Raw genomic sequence first — 8,942 nt, 5'->3', positions numbered from 1 at the left:
AAGGAGCAACGACAGAGCAATTTCGGGCAGCAGAGAGGTGCGCGATCCGTTGAGCCAGGTGCGCGACCTGTTGGGTGTGCGCAACCCGTCAGAGGGTCTCCCACCGTTTAGAAAAACAACGGGCGCGACCCGTCAGAGGGGCGCGACCCGTTGAAGGTGGTGCGCGACCCGTTGAACCGCCTTGCTGCAAACTTCAAACAAATTACCTCAAACTCCTTCCAAGCTATCAATTTGCTCGAGGTAGGTGCTCTAAACATGGATTAATTGCTGGTTATGATGGTGGGTGTCATGAACATGTTGAAATGATTAAAATTTTGCAAGTGGAACTCCTTATATGGCTGCAATGTTAATGAGCAAATGGTGCTAGGGTTTATATTGTTTCAAGTTATTTTTCCCTTTGGTTTGTTTCCCTCCTTTCCCTTTCACTCACACTTATATGTTCATCTCTTTTCCCATATTATTTTACAAATAAAATGCAAATCTTTCCCCATCCCTAATCATTAAAAAATGAAAACCCTACCCCTCTCCCAAAGCATCAAAAAACAAAATTCAAAACCCTAGTTTCCCCCACCATATGCATGTGTAAATAAAACAAGAATGTTGGTAAATATGTCAGCATGTTGTGTGTATGGTTTCCCTATTTCCCCTATTAATGCATGTAAGCATATTCCCATGTTCACTTTCATACACGTTTTTTCCCATATACAATGATCTTTGCAAATGATTTCCCAAAATATGTATTCCTGTATGCATAATGATTTGCAACATTTCCCTTAAAAATTCCCTGTTATATTTATATATTCCCATTCCTTGTTAAAGAATCCCTCCCCTAACATTTCCCTCAAGTCTTTTTCCCCTTGAAACAACATAGATTTCAACACTTTTTGCAGGCAGAGACAGCAGTTCAGTTTGTCCACTTTGCTCCTAAACCATGTCAGAAACCGAAACTTATGAGCAAAGTGATGACCATTCATCATCTACAGAGGTTGAGGTACAGAGGAGGCCTCGTAGGGGTGGTAAGGGTGGACATCATATGCGAGAGGAGCCCACCTCTTTGGCAGAATTACAGGCTTGTCCCATGGCAGTGACTTGTTTTCAGTACATGTCTTGTTATCAGTTTTGTGATAGGATCTCTCGGATTCAACATCACAGAGAGTTGGCCCGCCTCTTTGTTTTACATTTACATGATGGACATGTCAATCTAGCAGGGGTAGATTTTACATTGACACCCGAGGTGATCTCACATGCTACAAGGATACCAAATGTTGGTGAGGTGTGGCCTAAGCGCAGGTTGCTAGATTTTGTTCACTTTGAGCCTTATGTTCGACCACCATTCATGAGACATTTGGCGGGTGTTTTTCCATTCAGATTTCTCCGGAGCGAATATGCTCCCATCATGAGGCTTATTATGCACTATTTTACCTGTGAGGGCAGATTTTCACAGGTGTACTCATATCACATTCGCCTTTTGATGCATTTCACTCGAGTGAGGATGATGAACATCCCGGTCTTCTTCTTTCATAACATTCAGAGGATGGTGCCCATGTTGCAGAAGAAGACCCCGGCCCAGCAGTACAGGAGCTTATGTCATTATGGTTTGATTCAGCTCATAGTCTTGCATCAGTTGACACAACAGGGTATCTCATGGGAGGAGTTTATCTCTCGTGAGTTTTTCACAGTGCCACCTCAGCCACATCATGAGGAGGTCATTCATGAGGAGGTCATTCATGAGGAGGGAGGACCATCTCAGCAGCCTGATATTCCGGTCACCCGACATGTCAGCTCCACACCTCTGGTCACCTATCAGAAAGGCCCAAGGGCCTTATTTGCAGCAGCTAGGCGAGTACTATCTCCACAGCAGGTGGAAGGGGTCTCGCCTTCATCATCAGCTCAACGAGTGTTATCTCCACATCAGGTGGAAGGGGCCTCGCTCTCTTCATCAGCACAGAGGGGCAAACAGCCCATGATTCATGAGGGTCCATCAGGAGTCCCAGACACCGAGGTCATTGATCTTGAGGCCAGTTCTCCTAGCCGAGAGGCAAAGGAGATCATTCAACATCTCAGGGCTGAAAATGATGCTTTGAAAAAGAGACTTGAGGGTGCCCAATGGACTATCACTTACTTGGAGCAGCGGAACAAACAGTTAGAGGAGGAGAAAGCACTTGATGAGTTATGGAGGATTCGTAGTGACCAAGTCTTGAACCGAAGAAGACCCGGTGATCCATTGCCTGCTGACCGAGAGTCAATGCTCATTCAGGTGAATGCATACTTAGAGAGGCTGTTGGATAAGGCCAACCAAGAGAAAAAGCTGCTGAGAAATATGAAAAATCATTATTGGGCAAGGATGCATGTATGCAAAGCCAAAATGAAAGTTTTTCAAAGGAGGTTGACCGAGGCTCAAAAACAGAGAAAGAAGCCAAATCCCCTCCGTATCTTGGCTGAGGCTTCACTCAAGGAGCATGGCACTCATTAGCCTAGCCACAGCTCAAATCCCAAAAAATTCTGGAAGTTTTGGGTAATTTTGGCATTTTTTGGAAATTTACAGGTTTTGGCTCCTTAACGAGTCTCACCCCCGGTGAGACCCTTTGTCATGACAGCTCCTTTTTGCAAAAACTCAGCATTTCTAGATTTTTTATGCAAATTTACATATGCCTATGGATGGACTTGAGTTTTTATGGGGTTTTGGGCCTCCAGAAGGTCAAAATACATGCAAAATTTGACTTTCTGCCCCTTTTTTGAGTTGCAGAAACCAGTCTTGGGAGAATTAAGTTTTGACATGGCAAATGACCTCCAAATTCAAAAATTCTAGTTGGGTTGGAAAGTAGACTCACAGAACTTTCCAACGAGCTATCCTGCACCCAATTCTGACACCTGCACGTGCCTCAAACAGAGCTCCCAATGTGCGTGACCCGTTGAGCAGGGGTGCGCGACCCGTTGAGCAGATTTTGCCAGAATTGACTTGTTCAGCCCAGAAAATGCAGATTTGACTCTTTTTGACTTTTTGAGGTTAATGATGGTCCTCTTGGATGTAATTGTGACACTTTTTAGATACTTTTACTCTTGTTTAACACTTCTAGAAGATTCATTTATGTAAAGGGTAAAAATTGAATGTATGAACTGGTTTCCAAGTTTATAGAGGCAAGTTGTTTTGACTGCCTATTTTGTAGTGCTTAGTTTAGAAGTGGTTCAAAAAGCTCCTAGGATAGTGAGCTCAACCCATGGAGGCAGGGAAAGAGGTTAGATCATCTATATTATGTACTTTCTTGCTCATTTTTATGGTTGGACTCTTGAGGGAGAAGCTATCATTGTATTATTCACTGTATCTCTGCAATTTTTGGCTAAGGAAGACCAGGGTTTTGCAGTCCTCTTTGGGATTCTTGTGGACTCATGTGTTGATGGTGTGTTTCTCAATGTTCTTGTAAGCTTTGTTATGTGATTCATTTCCTTTCTTTACTTCTGCACATTAAACAAATGAAGTGTTAAAGTAAGAATTCATTCTTGCCATGCTCTGCTTTTAAGTTTGTTTAATTTCAATGTTTTCTACTGTCTAAAGAGAATTCAAAGTTATTGTTTGCTCTCTTTAGCTCTTCATCTTTCTTTCCTGACCATCCACCTCAGTTAAAGGCATCAATACTGTCTCCTACCTTGCCCCAAAGAACCCCCTCCAGAAACTGTGTCCAATCCCCGCACCCAAAATTGAAATTCCTTAATTTGCCACCGAAAACCCAAAAAACCCCAAATCAACCTTTTTAATCAATTTACTAGCCTAATATCAGTGTTACCTTGTTGGTCATCTCATCCCATTGAAGATCTACCGAGATTGACCGGAGAGAGCCTTCTCCTGCCCCGTAGGGCTAGCTACGAGGCTAAATGGTTTGATGTAGCCTTGAGGTTTACCTTTCTCAGCCTGAGGTGAAATTTCAAGCGCTAACAGGCTCATGACACCGCCGATCAGTGATCGCCAATGATCGGATCAGCGGGTCGCATCGGTGGGGAACATATGCTTAGTTATATATATATATATATATATATATATATATATATATATATATATATATATATATATATAAAGGGGCTCGGTCATTGAGCGATCAACGAATGCGATCAGATCGCATCGCTGTATCGCATCAACATAATACCATGGGCGGGGCCTCCGCACATACATATGGGCGACCCGGAGAGCCAAACTCGATGACATTATAGTTGGGAATTCATATATTTTGAGATCCATGCCTATGCAATTTTCAATGTGTTTGGTATATTTTCGTTATATAACAAAAATTACAAAGGGAGCCTGGTAGCGTCGATAACGATGAAACCCAGACCCGAAAGAGTCTGGGAAGTGGAATGTATGAAATTTGAAGTCCGCCCAAAGCATTTTTACGCATTTTTCAGTGTTTTCGCATATTTCACTATATAAAGGAAAACACACATGGAGCGGCCGAATGCGACTTGCAATGGCAACAAGGGCGGACCCAAGAAATTGATAAGCCGTATCTAATGATTTTTAAGTCTGAAAAGGACAGAAATGGGCGGGATTTTCACAAGGTTGTTGTGTTTTTCTGTGTTTAACAGAAAGAACAGTCATTCTAAATATCTAAAGGGAAAATAGAGGCCCGATAGCTTTTCCTTAGCAGCATAGCCCGCCCTAACAGAAACAGTCATGGAGCACGTGCAGCTAGCCCTAAACAGAATCGATCAAGTAGCATAGACAATGCGACACAGCCAAATCAAAATAGAAAGGGTCATGGAGCAGACAGCGCAGCTCATCAAACAACATCATGGAGCATCTCTGGCTCAGGAGAACTCCCAGATAGTGCAACAAGCTACCAAAATATCTGAAAGCAGTTACTCTGCTGTCAAAAGCAAAAAACTTCGATCCCATGCTTGCCTAGAGGGCATCGAATCAGTTAACAATGCATAGCAGGAAGAGTAAGACTCTGAGCCTTCTAAAGAGCTCAGGAGCATTGTAAACAGGCTATAAATAGCTGTTAGCAAGATGTAATAGAGGTTCAACTTTTGGAGATTATTCCTCCTCTGTTCCTTCAAGCTTCTCATCTTCATTCTAGAAATACAAGCTTCTTTTGCCATAATATGTTCAACACCCATTCTCTTTGTTGTTCTATGCTTGCACTTGAACAGTTTGTTCATGTTTCCTTTGTGTTTAAGGCCAGATAATTGTCATCTTATCTCTGCTTTAATAACTTAGAATTGCAAGCTTCTTTGTTGCCTGTAGCTAACCATTCATATGTGGTCATATATGCATCTGCCAGTACAGTCAGTATTCTCTTTTGCTGCCTGTAGCTAGTCATTCATTTATGTTTATATATGCAATCTACTAATACAGTTAGTATTCTCCATCTATCCATTAAATCTATAAAATATTGAGCATTAGTGGTTTAAAGCCTTGTGTTGTTGAGAGTGTTCATGCATGCCTTGAGTGGGAATAGAGTTGAAATGGTCATCTAACTTGATCCAAACCATCATCCATTCCAATAGTTCTGAGAACAATATTGAAGATTATATGTTACTAGGCATCTCCGAGCTGCAACCTAGGAGAGTTTCCTGGAGCGCTAAAAAGTACTACAAGAAACCCTGTAGCAACCTATTTTGAAGTAGCATCAGGCTCCAAGCCTAACTTTCAACACCCATGAATTGGAAGAGTAGAAGTACAACTGTAGGCACTATGGCACCTCTCCAAATCTCAACAGCAACAAAGGAAGCCAACACCTACACATCAACAAGAAGACAACCTATCAGCAAAATAAAATCAACAAAAAAAGAGCAGTAGAAAATATGTACCTAAGTCATGAGCAGCACAGCAGAAGCACCCTCTAGCATGCATCAATAAGACAAAGGGAGCCATAGGTATGTCACCTCATCCAAACTCTCTCATAAGTAAGAATATGATTAAAAATGTAGGAATATGCAGAAAGTTGGTTTTATAAGCGAAGGTGGTTAGTTAACTTGGCCACCCTCGGCCTGATAACAAAAAGTTAAAGTGTTAGTCAACTAGACACGTGGCAAGGTCACATCAAAGGGAATAAATCAGAAAGGTGGTCAAGTTATGGTGAACAGGAGTGGGTGATGATTACGAGGAAGGGTTGCACGATAACTAATAGTGGGAAAAACGGTTCAAAAGGAGAAATACATACATAGCCAACCAGCACATCACTCAATGAAATCGACCATAAATAGAAATATTCCCTAACTTTCATGCAAGGTATTGTTCATTTTGATATTTTGAGAGATGAGACCACCTCGAGGAGCCATCGAAAGGAAAATTTAGTCTCAGCCATCCTACAGTGAGCACCTATAGGAAACACAGAGAAACTACAGGAAACAGTGAGGGAAGCTAGTCTCGGCATCCTATATTGAGCACCTACAGGAAAACTATAGGAAATAGGGAGGATTGTCAAAAATGCTGTGAGGGAGTAGCAATTCAAGAATTCTCCTCAATAAAAGCATTGCAGTGAAAGGTAGGTGCCATATCCTATGTGCTTTCATTTGTAAAGAGGAAAAGAAAAGAAATTGTCATTTCTTTTATTAATTACAGTGTGCATAGAGATATGCAGAATTATGTGGATGATTGTGTAGAGTAAAAGGAGAATCGTAGTCATCACCCTCCTAAACTCTAAACCCTCATCACCTGGGGAAGCTCTTAAGCTATAGCCACCAAAACTTCATACAAATAGATTGACAAAGAGAAAAGATGACATGGGGTTTCAACAGAAGGGAGCCCACTAGAACAACTAGAATACATCAACATCCTCCTGTGGTAGAAATCTTTACAAGGCATCAATGGGTTGGATTCTTCGAGCTACTTAGGGGATATGCTAATGATATAGCTAGGGAATTTGCAATGTCACTCAAAACTATATCTAGAGTCAGTGCCACTGCTGTAGTGAGGGATTTGTCAGTAACAATTACCCCTGAAAGCATTAGCAGGATCACTACACTTCCTCTAGGGTTGCAATGGAGAAAAGATGACAAATCTAGTAGCACTCTTGCCAAGAAGAACTTTTTCTTGGAAGGAGAGGAACTAATTGAGGACAAAAATGGGATTAGAAGGGGGAGCATTCCATATCCTTGGGATGAAGTAAGCTATCACATTCTCAAGTATATTTCTTGTGAGGGTAGACTTAGTATAGTCTATGGGTACTAGTTTAGACTCCTCCATGAGCTGATATTTGGAGAAGAGTTACCTCCTCATAGAAGACTTAGTGTGCCTTACTTTTTGTTGCAATAAATAATAGACATGAGCATCAAATTACAAGAAGGGAAGCATCAACAACTATCACATCATGGACTGATGAAACTCATACTAGAAGATGCCCTAAACAACTTAAGAATCCCTATTATGTGGTCAACATTTGCAGACATGAACAAAGAAGATGAAATTCAAGCCATTGAGTATGAAAGAGACCCTACTTCTAGTGGTGAAGAAGAGGGAGAAGTGTGGAGTAGGTAAATCTCCTCTACAGACAGAGATGATCCCTCTAGCCCAAGAATGGGTCTAGCCGCAAACAGAACAATCTAATGTAAACTTCCTTAGATTAGAATCAAATAAGAGGGCCTACCTCTTATAGCGCTAATCCACTTGATGTTGATCTTTCCTCCTTGCTCCAACTTCCTTTCGTTCCTTTCATTCAAATACCTAAAACAAACATGTAAGAGACAACAACAAACATGATAGCATAAAATCGAATTCAATCTACTTAAAAGGTCAAGGAGTTTTAAGCTATCAAATGTAATATTACACACGATATAGGAAATAAACCATTAGTTGTATTAATAAAACTTCAAAGAGAAATACAACCAGAGCCTTGACGTTGCAGGTTCCCTTTGGCATGTCCGAGTTCCAACACCACTAGAAGCATCTCATGATTCACCCTCAAAGCAATGGAATTTCAAGGCCTCTTTCCTTTTGCTCCAAACCAAACACTACAAGCTTATTCTCCCTTCACACACAAACTAGAAGGCTAAGGTTCTCAATATGGCTCTCAAGATTTGCAGATTATTTCAACCCTTTCATTAGCTAGCTGAGGGTGTGAAATGGGGAGTTTATATAGCTTTGATAGAGGGGAAATGGATCCTCTTATGGTGGGAGAGGCCTTATCCCTTTTGGTTTGTTCCATTTTAATATGGGAAAGGAACCCAAACAGTCTCTCTCGACTCTATCTTGCTCAACCATTTACCAGACTTTCGTTCACGAAGCTTCTAGACCTGGAAGCTTCGACTCCATTTTTAAAAACTTGCCAAAAGAGGGTCGGCATGGGTGATGAATGGCTCACTTGCGTCGTTCGGCGCTAGTCCTGGTTTTAAACTCTGCAAATCGATGCAGGGGAAGAACTGAGCACTAGCGTCGGTCTTGAAAACTGGGTTTGAAGGAAGATTCTTGGGAAATGATGAAAGAGGGAAATGTTTTGCAGATGAAGAGGGATGTAGGGACATGTTCTTCATGGCAGGGAAACATATGAGGGTCACTGTAGAGGTCCTCCAGGATCGAGGAACGGGGAGTACAGGGACAATGACAAAATGTTGTGTAACAGATGCCCCCTAAAGCATGAAGGCCAAACAAGAGTGAGGGGTGAAATGATTTACGAGTAGATGCATGGAACCGGAGGCCGCTGCCGGAAAACCTGCAAGCAAGCATAGATACATATACATCACTAAAATCTCTGATACATGAATCATGGTATGGACGCAGCCATCCAGAAGAAGATCATGTAAATGGATCCAAGGTATGGGCATAGCCATCCAATAAGAATTATCATGTCAAACCCAAGGTACGGTCGTAGCCATCCAAAAATAAGAAGGATCACATATAACAGACTCATGGTATGTTCACAGCCATCCAATAAGAAGGATCATATCAAACCCAAGGTATGGTCGCAACCATCCAATAATGAGAAGGATCACATATAACAGACTCATGGTAT

This window comes from Pinus tabuliformis, chromosome 5_2 (assembly GCF_031772625.1).
Source record: "Pinus tabuliformis cultivar Carrire ecotype Pingquan chromosome 5_2, CPIR1, whole genome shotgun sequence".
Taxonomy (NCBI): Eukaryota; Viridiplantae; Streptophyta; class Pinopsida; order Pinales; family Pinaceae; genus Pinus; species Pinus tabuliformis.
Note: the sequence above shows the minus strand (reverse complement) of the source record.